This window comes from Ursus arctos, unplaced genomic scaffold (assembly GCF_023065955.2).
Source record: "Ursus arctos isolate Adak ecotype North America unplaced genomic scaffold, UrsArc2.0 scaffold_36, whole genome shotgun sequence".
In the NCBI taxonomy this organism is placed as follows: Eukaryota; Metazoa; Chordata; class Mammalia; order Carnivora; family Ursidae; genus Ursus; species Ursus arctos.
Genome location: NW_026623050.1, coordinates 22,816,235 through 22,838,387, shown reverse-complemented (window position 1 = coordinate 22,838,387; position 22,153 = coordinate 22,816,235).

The following is a 22,153-nucleotide window of genomic DNA, read 5'->3' as shown; positions in this document are numbered from 1 at the left end:
GCGGGGCGGCCTCCTCAGAGACTTCCTAAAGGCTCTATTTACATGACATGGTTGCCCCACCTGCTCGTCCTTGTCGCTTCACCACACACACATATTTGGACACCTCTGAGTAACCCGTCCCCGTGTAAAATGTAAAGCATGTCCCTGACCTAGCAGCAAAGACTCATGCAAAAGGAGGGCTTTTATACATGGGATTTGTGGGTTCATCAAAGGTTCATCTTTCCCCAATGGGAAGAAATGAAGGTCTTCTAGCAGAGAGCCTGAAATGGAAAGTTATGTCTATTTTTTGGTTTTCTTGGGACGAAAGGGCTTTCCTGGGGCGGTTTAGGACACATCAGGACAGCTGGTCACTCTCCATCACCTTCCTCGTCACCACCCTCCAAATGCCCTTCACCATGGGTTCTCACACTAAGTGAGAGGAGGAGACGCAGGGAGATAGGGCATAGCCTGAATCAGCACTTTGGAAGTTTTTGCCGAACAATCCAGAGATTTGGGGGGTTTTGCATGAAAGCAACATAAGAAGGAGCCAATAATTTTTTTGGAAAGTATGTGTGAGAAAAGGAACCTTAAGAGATTAAAGGGGAAAATGAAACTGTACTTCTCATTTGTAAAACCCCTCTAAAGAGCTATTGAAAATGTCAGTTAATAGTTTGTTTGCATTTCGCTATTTCAGCAAATGTTTCTACTAAATAAGAAATAGAAACATGTATGATTTTAAATTTCTAGGGCTTGAACCCAGAACCATAATCTGCGATTTTAGCAAATTCTCCAACTACCCTTGCAGATGCCACAACCCATGGCACTCTACCTCCACCTGGTGGCGGTGTACGTAAATTCAGTCTTGACCACCCACCCTAACTTCCACTTTTTGTGTGTGCTGAGGGCCTTCCTTTTAGGAATTGAATCTTAAAAGCCAAATTATGAAGATACCGATTGGTTTGGAATGCAGGGTTAATGTGAAACAAAGACTAAGTTTTTATATTTGCTTTATACCTCATCCCGTGAAGTACTAAAAAACCCATGAAACCTTATAAAATAATTGATTACCTTCATCTCTTAGGGAATATAAGAATATTATAAGCAGACACCATGACGTGCGTAATTTGTGAAAATATCATTAAGTGTATAGATCTTAGATTATAATAATCAAATAAAATAAGAATTTATTCATCAGACATGGTTCATCATAACCTTTATCACACTGAGTTTGACAGTAATTAGTTCACGGTGGGGGGCTTAATTGCAATTGCTTTTATACAGGTAAATCTCTGCCCCCCTTGATGTTACGTTTTCTCTTTTCATTTTGTTAATTCTTCAGCTTGTGAAATAATTGCAAAAGTTCATCATCAACATACTTTGTGGGAGCAGAAGACTCAACCCTCACTTATGCATTTTGCTCGTTTGGGGGGAAGTCATTTCACCTCCCTAGGGCTGGGTTTCCGGGTCTGTAAGATTGAGATAATAATTACGTTTGTCATCAGCTTGGTGTAAGAGTCAAATACTCTGTGTGTGTGTGTGTGTGTGTGTGTGTGTGTGCGCGCGCGTGTGCTCTGTAGTCTCGGGAGCGTGATTATCAATTTTAAATTGAAGACAAAGTTTCCAGATATTACTTCCCAGCCCCCGGCTGCCAGGCCTGAGTTTCCCTGGAATTTCCCCAGAAATTCATCGTGCTGGCCCTCATCCCTGCCAGGCCCTCCCGCGACCCCCTCACCCTCTCTGCCCATGCCCCCAGCCTCTCCGTCCCCCACACCAGATGGAAGCCACCTGCACCAGAGAAGCCCAGACTGGTTGTGGGGTTCTGGGGGGTGGGGAGCCTCAGCGAGTGTGGGTGGGACCTGGGCTTGTTGCCCCGGAGGGAACAGCTAGAGCTAATTGGAAGTGGGAGGAGCAGGGGGAGTGGGGACAAGAAGAGGCGAGGTCCTCCTGCATCGCACCCTCCATCTAGGTCCTCTGAGCTGAGTGAAATAATGACAACTTCAGGTCTAGTTTTAGGAACAATCTGATTCCAGGGAGAGGAGAATCCTCTATCTCCCTGCCCCTCTTCCCCATCACAGAAAGGGAGGGGGCGCATAAACACTTCTCTTCTCTTCCACCCGCTCCTGTGACTGATGTCCCTTCAGTAAGAAGCAGGCAGCTGGCTTCACTGAATGAAAGGTGTGAGACGTGCTCTGGGAACCGGGGGAGGCGGTGGGTGGGAGTGGGGAGTGATTGAGTCGGGGTGGGGGATCCGGGGCTGCCCCAGGGAAAGCATGGGGGGCGGTCAGGTCTGCACCCACTCCTGTCGAAGTAGAGTTCAGCCTGTTGAAGAGGAGTATGAGAAAACACAGTCGGTCCTTTCCAAGAAAGGGGAAAGCCGTCTGCCCGTCCAGGCTCCTGCGGTTCCTCCTCCTGGTCGGGGTCCGGGCCCCTTCTCCACACCTCACCTACCCCACGTCCCTGCACAGACGCGCAGACAGCTGGCTTGCACGGCTGGGATCATGTGGCAAGCATTTCTGCAAAACCACTCTGATGACACACTTCATCTCACTAACCTGATTTTATTTTTGCCTTCATCTTGACTTCTTCCTAAAACGGAAGAAAAAAAAAAGAGAAAAAAACCACAACACCTGTCTCAAACCTGGGGTTTCCAGCATTTCGGTCGTTTTTAGAAGCAGTCCACCTCCCTGCGGTTCTCAGGCTCTCGGTGCCTCCCGCGGCCCTTCTCCGGGTCGTGCGACCATGAAGGGCTTCCCTCCGCGTCCCTGCCACTCCCGCCCGTGGTGACACAGTTTCTGACAAGCCTTCCCGTCGCGGGCAGGCTGCCGCCCAGGTCACAGAGGTTCTGTCACTGTACACGAGTCGCAGCCGCTGCTGAACTCCTTCCAGAAAAAGAAAGACAAAAGAAGAGAAGAAGGCTTTCCATGCGCACACCCTGCTGCCGCCGAGGCCTTGCTGTCTGGGCAAGAGCGCACACTGCGCTTCTAACCTTCCAGAACAAAGGGGCCGTCTGCCCTGGCCTGTCTGCAGTCTGAGGCCGAAGCCCGCGGAGGACCCGCAAGCCCGCGGGTCCAGGTGTGCAGCTGGGTCCCCCATGCGTGGGGGCGCAACGCCAACCCTGACCTTGCGGCTGCGCGGCGGGCCTGGGACGGGATGGGGGAGCTGGGGGCAGGCGGCCGGGGTACAGCGTGGCCCCAACGCGCTTCTCGCGGTTCATCCGCGTCAGGAGCCTTTCTGTGCTGGTGAACCGCCGGCGAGGCTGTCTACTAGCTCCTGTAACACCTTCCATGTGAAGCCCGAACGAAAATCTGCATGAGATTATTGCCAGAAAGCGTGTTGCCTCTATAGATAAAATTCTGGTGTGAAAAGGAAACTTAAAACCATATAATCCATCACATTTTCCTCCAAGTCCTGGGTGCCAGAAAGCTTAGAGTGGAAGCCATGGTCCAGGTGTCCTCACTTGCTCAACTCAGGTGCCTGAGACCTATTTTCCTTCAGCTATTTTTTGAATTAGATGATCTTTTTGTTTACCTTGCTGTCCATCGACATGTCTGTCCTTCCATCTTTTTTTTTGACTGAAGTGCTCAAGAGCCTGGCAGAAGCAGACATGCAGGTGTAGACCCAACTTGAAACGATTTCCTCAGGATGCGGAAGAAATGGTCATTTCAAAATCGTAGTAATCCGTTCACGTGGTTACAGTCAGACATTTTTCAAGCATTCTGTGGTGAAGCTAGGAGACCCAGACAGGGAGAATGGGACCTATTTCGGTCTTCATTTGTCCCACAGGAGAGTAGCCCTGGGTGACTGGGGTGGCATGGTGTTGAAGGCACAGCAGCAGGGGCACATCTGGGGGACGAGGGTGCCGGCCACCGCATCTCAAGGGACTGGTTCTGTTTGGAAGACCTTGGTTGTCTTCCTGCTGCCATCGTTCCAGCCCATACGCTTGGGCTGGCTCTTCTGCTTCTGGCCAGTTCTGTGAGCTTTCTGGTGTCTTGTCTGCAGATTCCCCTGCTCTTCAAGTAAGTCCTATTGAGTCTCTGTTGCTTGCAACCCAGAACTCTGATGCCTCTGTTCAGCAAATTAATTAGTTCAGTGACTCACTTAATTAGCACTCCCTGGGCAGAACACCCGTGTGAGGTGGGCGTTCGTTTCTTCGTCTTGTGGATGCAGAAATTGAAGCTCTTGGAATTTGTTTTGCAGATTAGTATTATAATTGAGGGTTTGGCGTTTGAAGTGGTGTTTTCCATTTCCTTATGATCTTCCTGCAGGCAGGAGTCAACATTTCACCTCAAATCCTGGAGAATTTTGAGGTCTCATCACTAGGAAAATACCCACGCTCAAGACCCCAGCAGTGACTTACCCAGTCAGAGTTATGCCCCTTGTCTAGGAAGAACCAGGGTGTGATGGCCAGAAGACCCTTCATCTGTAAGAACTACAAAGGCCCCAGTATGTGGAGGCTTTTGGTGGAATCTTTTTTGAACAGCACCGCTGGGTGACTCAATGGGGCAGGGGGGAGGGGGGGCAGGTGTGGGATGATTTTTCAAATCAATTCCACTGAAACAAAACTCTGCTTCCTCTGGTACTTAAGGCTAGGCTAAACCTTTGTCCCCCTTCTGGAAAAAGAAAGAAAGCAGAGAAAGACAATTATCATATGGTTTCACTCATTCATGGAACATAAGAAATAGGAAGATCGGTAGGAAAAGAAAGGGAAGAATGAAGGGGGGGGTAAACAGGAGGGGGAATGAACATGAGAGACTATGGACTCTAGGAAACAAACTGAGGGCTTCAGAGGAGAGAGGGGTGGGGGAATGGGACAGGCCGGTGATGGGTAGGAAGGAGGGCACGTATTGCATGGTGCACTGGGTGTTATACGCAACTAATGAATCATCAAACTTTACATCAAAAACTAAGGATATACTGTATGGTGACTAACATAACATAATAAAAAATTATTATAAAAAAGTTACAAATTTATGAATTTTTGTATATTTGTAAAATTTTGGGATAAACTCAACTTTTTCATGAATATCACCTTTATGGCTTATTGCTGGATTTCATTTGCCAAAATAAAATATTTGGCTTTGTAAAAAAAAAGAAAGAAAGAAAGAAAGAAAGAAAGAAAGAAAGAAAGAAAGAAAGGTATCTGTAGTTTATAAAAGAAGAAACCTCGGGGCGCCTGGGTGGCACAGCGGTTGGGCGTCTGCCTTCGGCTCAGGGTGTGATCCCGGCATTAGGGGATAGAGCCCCACATCAGGCTCCTCTGCTATGAGCCTGCTTCTTCCTCTCCCACTCCACCTGCTTGTGTTCCCTCTCTCTCTGGCTGTCTCTATCTCTGTCAAATAAATAAATAAAATCTTAAAAAAAAAAAAAAAAAAAGAAACCTCCACTTCCCACAGAGCTGGGGCAGGCAATGGGAGATTTGTGATTGTTTGATGAAATGGACTATGTCCACAACCAACTTAAGGTGGTTCTGTTCACTCAAAGGTCACTGTTGTGAAGGGCATAGACAATCAAAACCCTCCCAGCTCTCGAAGCCTTCTTGATAAGTAGTTCGCAAAGGAAGTAGGGTGGGGAGGTCAGATGGGGGAAACCGGCAAACTCCTTTCTGTGGGTAGCCCCTCGGGGGAGAAACCAGGGCCTTTTCTGGAATCCCCAATGCTGCTGGTGAGTAAAGGGCGGGGGTGGAGTGGGAAGGAGAAAGTGTTCTCCGGTTATAGTATGCATTTTAAACAACCCACCAATGAGCTATGGAGCACGGCAGAAACTCTTACTCAGACACCCCTTCTTTGCCTGCTGTCCCCGTGCCATGCTGTTTTCTAATTCAACATTCTTTTGGTACTACAATCATTGCCGGTTATCATCACCCCCACATTTTGGGGAGGTAGGTTTGTCCGCTGATGGTCATGTCATTTTTCAGTTCCCAGCGTGGAAAAGGTGGAGCCGGCCTATGATGCACAGAGACTCGAGCCCCATCAGGTCCCTCTCTTGATCGTTAGTGTTGGCTTTATGTTTTCCAAGCACAGAGAAACTTTCTCCACTCAACAGGGGATCTGGCTAGCAGCAGCTTCAGGCTCCGATGCTCGACGCTCGGAGCTTTGCTACCAGAGAGGAAAAGGCTTCCCCTGCCCTAGTTCTAACTTTTACAGCCCCAGAAGGTACTCTTAGAGGTTGGATCAGGTCCTATGTTCATCCCCGGGCTCATCCTTGCAGCTAAAATAGCCACATGTTAAAAGATAGCTACTCTGATTTGGGTCACATCATATAATGTAAAAAGAGATGCGGGGGAAGGTCATTTTCCCCCTCTAGCCTCAGTGCCCACAACCGTAAAGTGGGGAAATTGGTTCACTGGATCTCAAAGTCGGTTTCCAATTTTAAAATCTTCTATCATGGTGTCGGGTACTTTTTGGTTCTTGCTTCCCGATGTCTCGTTTCATAAATAGGCCTCTGAAAATACCTGGTGATACATGAAAAACAATGAGGAAGATCTTTATGAGTGGATCTGGGGTAACTTTGAGGATGTATTGTTGAGTGAAAGAAGCAAGGTACAAAGATGTATATAGTAGGATATCCTTTGTGCAGAAAGAAGGGAAAGTACGTGTGTGTGTTTTGCAAAAAGAAGTACAGGAAGAATAAGACAGAAGTTAAAACCTACAAGGGGGAGAGACGGGACTGAAGTGGAAGGAATAATATGGGAACATGTGAATGTCTCAGACACTGGAAAAAGTAAATTGAAGGGGACAGAAAGAAGCAAATCTAAATTGGAATACAATAAGAAACAAACGAATCTAGTTGTATATTGTATTGATAAAATAACCACACAGAGAAAAGAATTGATTCAAGTAAATTTTGATGTGAAGACCCTGGCTGACCATCCCTTAGTGGGATATATTCTAAGAACAAGAAGAATTCAGTGGTATCTAAAGCTTTAGTATGTTTATTGGGTATTAGGAATGTTAACATTATAATTTTTCAACTATATATAAATATTGTAGGAAAAACCAAATAAGTAGATATAGTAATATTATGAGGAATCAAGACGTTAAAATAAATGAAAATAGAAAATAAAATAATTTTTTAAAAAACGTCTGGACTAAATTTGAATATATGAATTATTGAATATATATCTAATACGTGTATATCAGATACATACATTTTCTAGCTTTGCCCACTTGAAAAGGCTTATAAGTAATGACGCTTAATTGCAATGAGGGTGCTTACTGCCCAGCTCTTGACGTGAGTATCATTCTCCATTAAAGGGAAGCAGGACTCCTTGGAGAACGGTTGAATTCAGATCCAGGGAGGGCAATGTGAAGTGAATCAGAAATATTTAATATTGCGAGATAGCAAGGAGGAACTCAAAAACCAATGTGTTCTTATGAAAAGGATACAAGATCCATCTTAAAGGGGCTCCCCCTGGCCAAGTTTGGAACCATTTGGACATCAAAAAGAATAAAGAGAGTAACTGATTACAAATTAAATATAAAGGAAATTCATGAGACCACAGTAATATGAAGGAGAGGAAGAAGAAAGGGGGGGGGGATTCCAGACAGAGACACATACGCAGAGTGGAAGAGAGAGAGAGAGGGAAAGAGATTGACAGAGGGAGAGACTGAGAGAGAAAGAGAGAGAGAGAGAGAGAGAGAAGAAAAAATAAAAGGGAAGTTCATCTTTACGGAAGAATGTTAGCTAAATATAGAAGGGAGGGTAAAATGAGGCGATCCCCACAAACCCAACATAACGCTGGATTAGGTAAGGATCTCGATGGTGCTAAAGCAGTCAGGTGAGACGTTTGTTCATATGACAGCGTAGTGTTATCCCAAGAAAATGCGCCTTTACTTTGGGGAGACCGTGCCGTCAGCACCTTAACCAAGGGATGAAACTTAACATCACGAATACTGGGAAGACCTGACATGAAGCGGCTTCTGGAGGGAATTAACATGGAGAACACGAAGCTGCCCAGAAGCATTCTTGCAGAGGTCTTGTCCTGCGTCGGACGAGTCACCAGACCTAACTTCCAGCGTACAGAAAATATAGGGGTAAAGAACACGTGAGATTTTACGACAAGGAAACAGCTGTGTCCAGAATGTGTGACGTCTTCTTCAAAATAACTGGACTGTTTGGAAAGGGAATGTAAATAAATTTTTAAAAAAGAAAAAAAAAAAGAAAGAGAAGCACTGTTCAATATCTTAAAATGTTAAAGGCTAAAAACCTAATCGAGTGCAAGAATTAGAAATATGAATACAAACTGAGGGCTTCAGAGGGGAGGGGGTGGGGAATCGGGATAGGCTGGTGATGGGTAGTAAGGAGGGCACGTATTGCATGGAGCCCTGGGTGTTATACGCAAGTAATGAATCAGGGAACTTTACATCAAAAACTAGGGAGGTACTGTATGGTGACTAACATCACATAATAAAAAATTATTATAAAAAAAGAAATATGAATACAAGTTGGATATTAGAGTATATGGAATTATTGTCAATTTTCTTAGACGTGATTATGATATCGTGGTTATATGGATGGATAGATGATTGACCGATGGTAGGAGATAGATAGAAACAGACAATTAAAGCAAACGCAGCAAAATGTTCACAACTGATGAAACTAGATGAACAGTGTATGGATGTTAGTTCAGTTTTTTTTTTTTCTATAGACTTGAAATTTTTCCCAGCGTGCTGGGGGGAAATGCCTGACTGTCTGATATAAGACTGGGAAGAGTCCTTCGATTTTTATCTTCTCGATCTTTCCTTTTGTGAATTGTAAAATTAAAACCCAAGAGGGCAAAGCAGCTTGCCGGAGGCCCCAGAGTCAGCAAGCAAAAGAGCTCGGCCCTCAGGGTCATTTCCACTCTCTTCGCTCACATTTTAATGTAAAATTCTTTTTAATCTCTTCTAGCATTGCACTGGTTTTCCCATATTAAAATGAGTGGGGGAGGGCAGGGCACGTTGTCTCTCTCCTTAGGGCCTTGGTTTCCCCTGCTCCCTAGACCTGTGCCTCCGGACCACAGGACGCCCAGGCACTCTCCTAGGTGGTCTCGCTCAGTCCCCAGTGCTTCACTGTCTCCTTGTTTCATTAACTTGGTGCCACTCCCACTGACCTGGCCGAGCACTGGTTCTTAATATACCTGGGCTGATTTTTAAACAGCTTCTTCACAGTACTGAAACAAATTAGAATAGAAGCAAGTCAACATGAACACATTCCGCATGCTTAATTGGAAACCTCCGTTTTAAACAAAAGGTTATACTCAGGGCACTATCTTCCCACAATCTCCAGAAAGGTAGCTTGGAACACACCAACCTATAAATAAAACTACCAGGCTGAGTACATTTTGCAAGTCAGTGACAACATGAAAACGAATCTTCTCCCAATTAGCCTTTCTTCTCTCGGGGGAAGGGAGACAGTGGTGGAGATTCTTTCTGGAAATCGGGCACGGGGCCGAAGCCTGCTGGGGTGGAAGAGTGGGAACAGCTCAAGTATCTTTAATCAGTTTGGATCGAACCACTCTGGTAGTTGATACCTCCCCTTTTTTTCATTTTTATTTACCATTCCATTTTCTCTTTCCCATTCTGATGTGACTGTAGTTTATTTTGTTGTTTTTGACCGGAACAAAATGATTGTTATTCTTCGTGTGTACTGGAAGTTTGGTATACAAAATTCTAGATACACAACCCCTCTCCCCCACCTAGCTGTTGCTTACAATGAGTCTCTTTTCAATGAATATCTAATGAAGGTAGCTGTTAAATAAAAATGAATGTTATGTATAAAATTGTGAAATGTTATTTTCTACCTTGTAAAGAAAAAATATATCAGTGTGGAATGTATAATTTATAGTCAGGCTGGAAGACTGGCAACGCAAATGGCATCAGCCGTGGAGTGGGCAGAAAATCTGAAGTCACCAAGAAAAGCTGGAGGATATTCTAGAGATTGCAAAAGAATCCTCGGGGGTTCAGTGTGTTTGCTGAGTAAGGTCCTTGGAAAAACATTCCTGTGGGTTCATATTATTGGCACTCCAATGAGAGACATAATATCTTCTCCTGCATTTATTGGGCTGAGTTTCTCAATTCTAGTGTGTTCTGTGGCTGCTGCATATGGCGCTCTAAAATTAACTTTAAGATAATGAGCTGCCGGCCTGGATTTTATTTGGCCTGTACAATATTTTTGAAAATCAGAAATTTGCACATAAAAATCCAGATTTCCAATTTCTCCCAACATGTCGGAAGATCTACCAACAGTGGGCCTGAATTTTCCTCCCCGTAAAGGTTGTCTCCCACGGCCATGAGCTCTGTGGTTTGCCACGGTCCCTAGAAGTCCCTGTTGTTATGGACCCAGGCAACTTTATTTAAAGGGCTACTTCCTGGAAGCATCTGGCTTGGGGACCTACATCATCCATTTTCAATTCACTTGGATAAAATTATTTTGACAAAAATAGGTACTTATATCTATTAAGGCATCTCATGCATTCAAGGCATGAAATGCCTTGTGAGGCATTTTAATTATATTATTTCATTTGCTCCTCCCCAAAACCCTTTGAAATAAGTATAATTATTATAGCCACTTAAAAAATATGATTCTGTCATCGAGCCTTACATCGGAAACCGGGGATGTACTGTATGGTGACTAACATAATATAATAAAAAATCATTAAAAAAAATATGACTCTGAATCCTGGAAAGGCTGTGTAACTTGCCCATGGTCACACAGTTAGTAAGGAGCCGAGTCAGGATTCAAACCCAAGACTATGCTATCAGTTAAGTTAGGCGAAAGAGAGCCTGAAGTTGCAATTATCTGCAGCTGATTTCCTTGGAGAGCAAGAAAGCAATATGGTAGCGTAAGAAGGACCATGCGTCAAAGACCCAGGAACCAGGACTGAGAGAATACAGGCTTGCTTTTCTGAGAATCTTACCACTTATTAGTTGGTAACCTTAGGAAGTCCCCTTTCCTCCACTGGCCTGTTTCACAGTCTATAAAATGAAGATGGAGAAGGTGAATAAAGATACTTTTATAAAAGCCCCTGATCTGTCTCGCTCTTTGGCACCTAATCTGAGAAAGGATTTGTTCCTTTTCTTTGGCTCCCTCTGCTGACACGGAGCAAGAGAGCACATTTGTTGCCCAAACCATTTCAGGTTTATTTCAATTATTAATCAAAGGTTTGCCCTTTCCAAGGTCGTGATGGGCACCTGGTTACCTGCTGGGAAAACTTAGACAAGTAATAATTATAAGTCACTTCCTGATCGGCACTCAGCAGAGCAAAAGAAGTGCAGGTCTAAGTAATTCAAATTTTTATTGTATACGTGGAAATCATCATCACCATCATGGAAATAACAAGAGCTAATATTTATTAAGCAGACAATAGGCTGCTCGTTATCTGAAGTACTTTATCTAGTTTCATTTCTACTTTATTCTTAAAGTAACCCAAAGTTACTGTTTATTATCCTCACTCTGCACTGGGAGGGAAGTTACAATCCAAACCCCTCCTTTTCCAGTTGAAGACATCGAGGCCCAGGGGCATTAAGTGAATTACGCAAAGTTATACAGCAGCTGACTGCTGGTAGAGGTAACTCTAGAAGCTAGTCCAGAAATCATTAATTAATTAATTAATTTTGTGTCCAGCTTCTTCAATTTAAAATCTGGCTGAGGAGATAGAACTAATATCTCCTAATAATTAACAGGAGGAGGTGTGTAATTAGAAGAACAGATTTTGAGGTTGAAGGGAGCCTTGGAGTCTATCTAGTATGACTTCCTGCTTTGACAGAAGCTTCTCTCCATACCCCTGACAATTGGATACTTAGCAATTGAGTTGAAACCTGCCTCCAGTCCTAATCTTTTTTCCCTGGAGCTACACAGGATGTATTTAAGCCATCTTCTATACACAGTCCTCCCAAAATTTGGAAACAACCCTTGTGAACTTATAAAATGTCATGTCTGTGCTAAAATCCCCAAATGTATTTGTCTTTCACGTTACATATAAATTCATTATAAACCTCATTGTCCTCCTCCAGTGGGCTCCAAAGATGGCCTCCTGGTATTTATGTCCTTGTGTAGTCCCATCCTGAATTTTGGCTGCCCTTCGACCGACATTGGTGGGGCAGAAGTGACTGTGCCAGTTTTGGTGCTAAGCCTTAAGAAAACCTGACACCTAGCGTCTTTGTGCTCTTGGAAGCTAGCCAATGTGTAACAAGTCTGGCTGCCCTGCTGGGGAGGGTAAGATGCCGCACAGAGGACGGAGGCCTCAGCTCTGGGAGTGATGAGTCCATCTTGAATGTTCCTGCCCAAGGGCCTCCAGAGTACTTCAGCCCCAGCTGCCAACTGACCGCAGCTGCAGGAGAGTTTCCGAGCAGAATCAAGAGGAGAACCACACAGCTGAGACCAATCAACACACAGAATCATGAGAGATAAGGATAAAATTTACTAAGCTATTAAATTTGAGTGGTTTAACACCGATAACTGAAACAAACCACTCAAAAACTATTTCCAGAACCCAAATTGGTTGTCCAATGCCGAGGATGGAAGGAATAGCGTCTGTTCATTCTGACGTTATTAACGCTGTCCTGGACTTATTTTACATTTAACGATTGTGTCATCAGATTGAATGTGTAGCTCGCTATACAACTCCAGTGTTTGTCACAGGACGGCTGTTTGGCTACTTCTCTCCAGTGTCTTCCTAAAAGGTGTTAGGGACCCATATAAAAGATTTTTTTTTTTAAAGATTTTATTTATTTATTTGACAGAGAGCCAGACAGCAAGAGAGGGAACACAGCAGGGGAGTGGGAGAGGAAGAAGCAGGCTCCCAGCGGAGGAGCCCGATGTGGAACTCGATCCCGGAATGCCGGGATCACGCCCTGAGCCGAAGGCAGACGCTTAACGACTGCGCCACCCAGGAGCCCCCATATAAAATATTTTATATCTTTTTCCTTGATAATTTTCATCTTCTCTGTCGTGACTCATCATTCCCGTTCGAAGAGATTTATTTTATTTTATTTTTTTAAGATTTTATTTATTTGACAGAGATAGAGACAGCCAGCGAGAGAGGGAACACAAGCAGGGGGAGTGGGAGAGGAAGAAGCAGGCTCCCAGCGGAAGAGCCTGATGTGGGGCTCGATCCCAAAATCCCGGGATCACGCCCTGAGCCAAAGGCAGATGCTTAACGACTGCGCCACCCAGGCGCCCCCGAAGAGATTTTTAGAAAATCGCCCTGTTATCTAAGGTAATAATGATCTCTTGTGCCCTCTGCAATCACAACCATACAATACATATCTTATTCAGATCATTGTGATAAAACTATCGAGTGGGACCAGGCAAATTCAGAGTCCTCCAGCCGGGCACAGAAGACTTCCTGATGAGTAGGGGCTCTACTGATAGAGCGACACTTCTAGGAAGTGATCATTCCAGCTACGAGTGTGTTTCCTCTGCTGTTCACTAAGCTGCTTTTCTTCTCTTGTTCTTCATAATGACATCGCGGAGCATTTGCCTTCCCTGAACTTTGTGAGTATAACTTTCCAATAAAGTGGTGCCAATTTAGTGCCTGGCACGATTGGCTCTTAATCAACTCACGTAGGCTCCTAACAAACACCACTTTATTTTCTACACCGTCAGAAACAATTTGTTTTAGAATTTGAACGGCACAGGTTGGGTGTTAAACACACCTGCGTTGAAAGCCTGGCTATTTTTAATTATGAACTAAGCCAGATTGTTCAGCTTCTCTGAGCCTCAGTTTCAGCTGTAAAATGAGGATAATAATACTTTCTTTAGGGGTTTGATGTGATGATTAAAACGAGATATTGTACGGAAAACGTTTATCACCAAGCTCACCTTGTCATACCTCAATCCGTGTTGGGTTTCATTATTGTTCCTGTTTTATTATTGTAACAATAAGTTGTTACTCAAGCTGTAGTTTCTAAAATTGACCTCTTTTCTTTGCACGTCTCTGAAAATTTGAATAATATATGCCTATCCCTAGTTTTATGGCACCATGCTGAAGAATATAGCAAAAAATAAAAATAGTGCTTCTTTCTATCTGCCATCTGTTATCATTAACCATCTGCCCGAAGCTGTGGGCCTATCCCTTTTCTTCTTCCTGCTCGAAACACTGATTAAAGTGTGTCCCCCACCCCTGCGCCCAGCTCATACCTTTTTTGAGTCCCTAGCATGTTTCACGTGGCTCAACTCATTTGGGGCTCCAACCTACGTCAGACAGAGACCTACGGGGGCCACTCTTGTTCCTGCCATATTTTGCATAGGTCTGTCATCCTGTTGTAGGTCTGTCAACCCAGGAGTAGCTTGGGTCAGACCTAGAAGTTATTTAGCTCTGCCAGGATGGGATAGAAAGCCCGTCAACACTAAGAAGTCATGAGATGTAGGGTTAGGGAGCAGGGCTTGGAGAAGTAAGGGGAACTGGGGCACTGGAAAGGGAAATGAAATAGAATTATAGTAGCAAGGATGTGGGTACCAAGTCATAGAACCGGGCACAAAGCTGACATAGTGAGATACTAGAAAGTACCACATCTAGGGTTCCATACATACCGCCCCGAAAACTGGTGGTATCAGATCTTAGGTCTGAGTTGAATCTGTAAGTAGTAATAGGTGGACCCCGGCGATGCTCGTGGTTACTGTGCTGCCCCGGCAGAGCCAAGTGATGTCCTAACCTAAGATGTCCTCCGAGAGAATTTCCAAGATTCCTGACACTTGCTTATCCCATCCCGTTCTTCCGGCTGGTTTTGAATGAAATCTTGGAGAGCCTTTCCTAACCAATTCCTGAGACTTGGAACATGGCCTTATTGTAAGACTAGATAGAAACCTATCAGATGCCTGCCTTTCAGGAGGATGACGGCATTTGACTACAGCTGAGTGGGATTCAGGTCACCGGTGACTCTCTGAGTACTCAAAGTGTCAATTTTGTGTTAGAACAGATCTCATAAGAGTGGAAAGAGGCAGTGATGGGTTACACTTCACAGGGCAGTCATTTTCAATCCACTTTAACAAGCTAAGGGAATGGTACTGGCTATATCCCTTCGGCTGTCTATAGCCTCAAGGTGCCCTTAAACGTCACTCAAAAGGCATCTATGACTTTTACCATTTCTTAACCTTTTAAAGCAAAAAAAATACCCCCTCCCATTTTTTTAAGAGTTAGAGAAATAAACCCCACCACAAGCCCACCTCCAGACATAACATCTCTTAACATTTTGGAGTGTGAGCTAGCTTCTCTCTGCCCTCCTCTCCTCCCTCCATCCTTCCTTCTTGTCCTCCTCCTTCTCTTTCTCTCCTTAGACCTCAAGGTCAGAGAGTTGAGTTATTTATACTTCTCAGTCATGGCACACTATCAACAATTGCATGTCCTTGGCTTTGCTTCTGTTTTATTTTATTAGTTTCCCCCTTCATCCTGAATCTTTATTCCCAGTCCTCCCTCCTGCCGCTGGTAGCCATTCTAAGATGCTATCTTCTTGTATTTGTATGCATCATTGAAGAACATATTGTATTTATGTATTTTTTAATTTACATAAAAGGTACTTGCTATAGGTCTTGTTCTGTTTCTTTTTATGTTTTAACTCAGCACCATTTCTATGATCTCTTTAGAGTTCGAGATGTCCATCTGGCTCCCTGCTAACCGCTGCATGGTGGTTGGTAACGTGCATCCACCACATTCCATTTATCTATTTCCCGAGTCATGGACTTTTTGATTATTTCTAACATCCTGCTGTCAAAAACAACACAGTAAACATCCCCATGCGTATGTCCCTATGGATCTGATTACCAGAGGTATATGGACAGGAGTGAGCCTGCAGAGTCATAGGCATAGAAATATCTACTACAACTAAATGCTTCTAGGTTGTTCTATTTAAATGGTCATGACAGGGGTGCCTGGCTGGCTCAATCGGTAGAGCATGTAACTCTTGATCTTGGGGTTGTGAGTTCGAGCCTCATGTTGGGTATAGAGCTTACTTAAAAAAAAAAACTAATCGAAATGATCATAACGTTCTTTTTATTTGAGAAGCGCCTTGCATACTGTAAAATTCTCTCTTTTAAGGTGTGTAATTCAGTGGTGTTAGAGAGTTCACAGAGTTGTGCATCTAATTCCAGAACATTTCAGCACCCCCAAAAGAAATCTGGTAACTATTAGCAGCCACTCTCCCCTTTCTCTTCCTGTGGACCATGTTCATCTGCTTTGTTTCTTAAATTCCACATATGAGTGAAATCATATGATATTTGTCTTTCTCTGACTTATTTGGTTAATTTTCTCTATTGTTTTTCTATTTCTCATTTCATTAATTTTTACTCTACTCCTTATTATTTCCTTCCTTTTGCTTGCTCTTAGTTTGGCTTTTTTTTTTTTTCAATTCCAGTGGAGTTAATGTTGCTCTGAGGTTAGCTTGACCTTCTTTTTCAGTGTCTTAAGGTAGAAGATTAGGTTGTTGATTGGAGATCTTTCTCTTTTACACATTTATAGCTATAAATCTTCCTCTGTTCATTGTTTTCACTGCATCCCATAAATTTCCATATGTCGTGTTTTCATTTTCATTCATCTCAAAATATCTTCTAATTCCCTTCGTGATTTCTTCTTTGACCCATTGATTATGTAATAGTGTGTTGTTTAATTTACATGTATTAGTGCATTTCCCAAATTTCCTAGTTACTGATTTTTAATTTCATTTCACTGTGGTCAGAGAACATATTTTGCGTGATTTCAATCCCTTCAAATTTATTGGCCTACCTATGGTCTGTCCTGGAGAATTTTTCATGTGCACTTTTTCATGTGCAATTTTTCATGTGCATTTCATGTGCAATAGATATTCTGCTGTTTTATGGGGTGAGTGCTCCTTAAATATCTGTTAGGTCTATTTGGTTTATGGTGTTGTTCAAGATTTTTATTTCCTTGTTGATCTTCTGTCTAGTTGTTCTTTCCATTATTGAAAGTGAGGTATTGGTATATTTAACTATAATTGTTGACTTGTCTATTTCTTTTTTTTTTTTAAGATTTTATTTATTTATTTGACAGAGATAGAGACAGCCAGCAAGAGAGGGAGCACAAGCAGGGGGAGTGGGAGAGGAAGAAGCAGGCTCCCAGTGGAGGAGCCTGATGTGGGGCTCGATCCCATAATGCCGGGATCACACCCTGAGCCGAAGGCAGACGCTTAACCGCTGTGCCACCCAGGTGCCCCATGTTTATTTCTCTCTTTAATTCTGTAAGTTTTTGCTTCATGTATTTTTGAGTTCTATTTTTAAGTACATGTAGGCTTATACTTATGTCTTCTTGATAGATGGACTCTTTTATCATCTTAAATGTTCTCCCTGTCTCTAGTAACACTTTTGCATTAAAACCCATTTTTCTGATTTTAGTTTATACACTTCTCTTTTAATTATTGTTCACATGGTGTATATCTTTTTCCATTGTTTTATTTTCAACATATCTTTGGCTTTCAATCTAAAGTGTGTCTTTTGTGGACAGTATATAATTGAATGATATTTTTGAATTCATTCTTCCACTCTCCATCTTCCCACTTCAGTGTTTAATCTATTTACATTTAATATAGTTACTGAAAAGGTAGAATTTACAACAGCTATTTTGTTATCTGTTTTCTATATGTCTGATGTCTTTTCTGTTCTTTTATTCCTCCATTCCTGCCTTCTTTTGCATTAAACATATTTTTTAGTTCACTGTTTTCTCTTGTTTCTTTAATATTTTTTAAGTTATTTTCTTAATGGTTACCTTGGAAATTACAATAAATTTATTAATTTGTAACAATCTAGTTCTGATGATTACCCATTTGATTTCAATATTGTAAAAAACTTAGCTCCAATATAGCTTCATTCTCTCCCCATTTTGTGCCATTGTTATACAAATTACATACGTATACATTATAAAGCCATCAACGGAGCCTAGTAATTATTGAATCACACAGTTCTGTTTTAAAATAGACTGTGGGAGGGGCAGCTGGGTGGCTCAGTCAGTTAAGTGGCCAACTCTGGATTTCAGCTCAGGTCATGATCTCAGGGTTGTGAGATCCAGCCCCACATCGGGCTCCCTGCTCAGCAAGGAGTCTGCTTGAGATTCTCTCCCTCTCCCTCTGTCCCTCTTCCTGCTTGTGTGCTCTTTCTCTCTCTAAGATAAATGGATAAATCTTTTTAAAAAATAAAATAAAATAGACCATGGGAAAAAAAAGTTACAAACAAAAACACATGCATACTGCCTTTTACATTTACCTCCATAAAGTTACATTTACTAGTCTGTTTCTTCACGTGGATTTGGTTACTGTCTAATGTCCTCTAATTTCGCCCTGACAGATTTCCTTTAGCACTTCAAGTAGTGCAGATCTGTTAGTGGCAAACTCTCTCAGCTTTTGTTTATCTGGGTAAGTCTTAACTTTCCTTCACTTTAAAGGATAGTTTTCCTGGACATAGAATTCTTGGTTTATAGTTTTTTTCTTTCATTACTTTGAATTTACTATCCCACTAACTTACGGCCTCTATAGTTTCTAATGAGAAATCAGCAGTTAATATTTTTAAGGAGTTCTTTTATTATTTTTATTTATACACAGTGAACTGCACAGATTTTTAAGTGTAAGGTTTGATAAGTTTTGACATATGTATACATCTATATAATCTCAACGCAATCAAAAACTGTAAAACTTCCACATTTACAAGAAATTTCCTCCAGCCCTTTTATAACCAATACTGCTATCCCCCTCTGCAGCAGCTTCTACTCTGATTTTTTTTTTTAAGATTTTATTTATTTATTCGACAGAGATAGAGACAGCCAGCGAGAGAGGGAACACAGGCAGGGGGAGTGGGAGAGGAAGAAGCAGGCTCCCAGTGGAGGAGCCTGATGTGGGGCTCGATCCCATAATGCCGGGATCACACCCTGAGCCGAAGGCAGACGCTTAACCGCTGTGCCACCCAGGCGCCCCTCTACTCTGATTTCTTTTTCCTGTCCTTGCGCGTTATAAAAATAGAATCATATATTATGTACTTTTTATGTTTGATTTTTTTTACACTGCATGTTTTAAGATTTATCCAAGGTGTGGCATGTATAATAACTTATTTTTATTGTTGACTAATGTTTCATTGTAAAAATATACCACAAAGTATATATCCATTTTCCTGTTGATGGACATTTGGATTTTTTCCAGATAGGGCTATAATGAATAAAGATGCTATGAACATTCTTTTTTTTTACTTGAGAGAGAGAGAGTGAGTGAGAGAGAGAGAAGGAGAGGGAGAGAGTGTGCGCATGAGTGGGGGGAGGGGCAGAGAGAGAAAGAAGCAGACTCCTGCTGAGCAAGGAGCTTGATGTGGGGCTCGATCCCAGCACCCTGAGATCATGACCTGAGCTGAAGGCAGACGTCTAAATGACTGAGCCCCCCCAGGCACCCCTGAACATTCTCATATAAGGTTTTTTGGTGGACATATTTCCTGTTTTACTTGGGTAAATACTTGAGAGTAAAATGCACGGTTACGGGATATATGTATGTTTAACTTTATAAAAAACACTTTTACAAAGTAGTACCACTTTACACTTCCACTGATAATAGATGGGTTCAGCTACTGTTATTTGATGCTGTCCAGTCTATTTTGGAATTAGCCATTCTAGTGCCTGTAACATAATATATTGTTGTGATTTTAATTTGAACTTCACTGGGATTCTTATTGTCCATTCATATATATTCCTTAATAAAGTGTCCACGTAAGTCCTTAGCGCATTTTAAAAATTTAGCTATCTTTTTTATTGAGTTGAAAGAGTACTTTAGATATTCTGGGTACAAGTTCTTTGTTAGCTAATAGGCATTACAAATATTTTTTCCCTAGTCTGTGGTGTTTTTTTTAAGATTTTATTTATTTATTTGACAGCAAGAGAGAGAGAGAGCATCAGAGAGAGCACAAGTAGGGGGAGTGGCAGAGGGAGAGGGAGAAGGCTCTCAGCAGGGAGCCTGACACGGAGCTCAATCTCAGGACCCTGGGACCATGACCTGAACCAAAGGCAGACTTTTAACTGATTGAGCCACCCAGGCAACCCACACATTCATTTTCTTAATGGTGTCTTGTAATGGGTAGAGGTTTTAAATTTTGCAGAAGTACAATTAGTCTATTTTTTTTATTGTTTTATATTCTTTTACAGGATCTTTTTCAATCCTAAAGTTGTAAATATATCCTTGCATGTTTTATTCTAGAAGCTTTGTAGTTTTAGCTTTTATGTTTAAGTCTATGATCCATCTTGAATTAGTTTTGTATTATGTTACTATGAAGTAGAAGTCAAGGTTTCCTTTTTTCTAGTTTTCATTACTGTTTTTTTTGTTTGTTTGTTTGTTTTTTAAACCTGTGTCCTTTCTCTTTAGGATTGCATGGGCTCCTCTATTGAAAATCAACTTGCTGCAGAAATGTGGATCAAAGTCTGTATTCTCTATTTCGTGTCATTAATCCATTTGCCCCTCCCTATGGTAATAGCACATTGTCCATATCTTTATAGAAAGTGTTGAAATTAGATAGTATAAGTCCTCCTGCTCTGTTCCTGTTTTCATTTCTTTTGGCTCTTCCAGTTTCTTTTCTTTGTGCGTACATGTTAAACTATGAGCTTCCCTTTTAGAACTGCTTTTGCTGCATCCCACACCTTTTGGTATAGTTCCATTTTCATGTGCCTCAAGATATTTTTTGATTTCTGTTTTGATTTCTGCTTTGACCCAGTGGTTGTTAGTAGTATGTTGTTTAATCTCCACGAATGGTGAATTTTCCAGTTTTCTTCATGTAATTAATTTCTAGTTTCATATCATTGTGATCAGAAAGATGCCTGACATGACTTCAATCCTCTTAAATTTGTTAAGGCTTGTTTTGTGGCCTACTATGTGATCTATCCTGGAAAATTTTCCACGTGCCTTTGAGAAGAACGTATATTCTATTGCTTTTGGTTGGAATGGTTTGTGTCTATCTGTTAAGTCTCTCTGGTAATAACATGTTGCTTAAAGCCAGTGTTTAATTATTGATTTTCTGTCTGGATGATCTATCCCTTGGTGTAAGTGGGGGTATTACAATTCCCTCTCATTGTACTGGTGTCTATTTCTCCCTTAAATTCTGTTAATATTTGCTTTATATATTTAGGTGCTCCTATATTGGGTGCATAAATATTTACAAATATTATATCATTTTGTTGGGTTGACCTTTTTATTATTATGTAACACCCATCCTTGTCTATTATTAAAGTCTTTATTTTAATGTCTATTTTGTCTGACATAAATATGGCTACTCTAGCTTTCTCTTGGTTTCCACTTGCATGCAATGTCTTTTTCCATCCCTTCACTTTCCATCTGTGTGGGTTCTTACATCTAAAGTGAGTCACTTGTAGGCAGCATACAGATAGGTCTTGTTTTTTGTTTGTTTTTTAATCCATTCAGCCACTCTATATCTTTTGATTGGAGAATTTAATCCATTTATATTTAAAGTAATTATTGATAGGTATGTACTTGTTGCCATATTGTTAATTGTTCATTAGCATTTTTTTCATTCCTCTCTGTTCCTTTCTTCTTCTCTTCTTCCTTTGTGGTTTGACGGTTTTCTTTAGTGGTATACTTACATTCTTTTCTCTTTATCTTTTGTGTTTTTACTATAGGTTTTTGCTTTGTAGTGACAATGAGGCTTACATATAACAAATTATCTGGAACACTCTATTTTAAGTTGATAACAACTGACATTTGATTCCATTCTAAAGCTCCAGAAGATCTGTATAACCAAGAATTATTACATTATGGAGGGTAAGAGAAGAGCTCCTAACTAAATTCTGATTTCCTTATTCCATGTTTTCAAACTACAACATATTGTAATGACATTAATAAAAATAGCAGCTGCTATAGCAGCACCAGTTCATATTTATTGAATACATACCATGAGCATGGAATTGTTCTACAAGCTTCACATTGGTTATCTCTCTATTATTATACCTACTTAATAGATAAGTAAACTAAGGCTAAGTAACTTGACTACCGTACTAGTAACTAAAATTCTGAGGAGCCAGGATTTGAACCCAGGGAGTCTGATTCCATAATCCATTCTTTCGGTCATTCAACTAATATTTAGTGAGTAACTACCATGTTCCACGCATTAGGACAGTAGTGGTGAATAAAACAGCGGTGGTCACACTACTCAGACATGGGATTTGCATTCCACCTCTGCCACTCTTTCACTCTGGAACTTGGTGCAAATC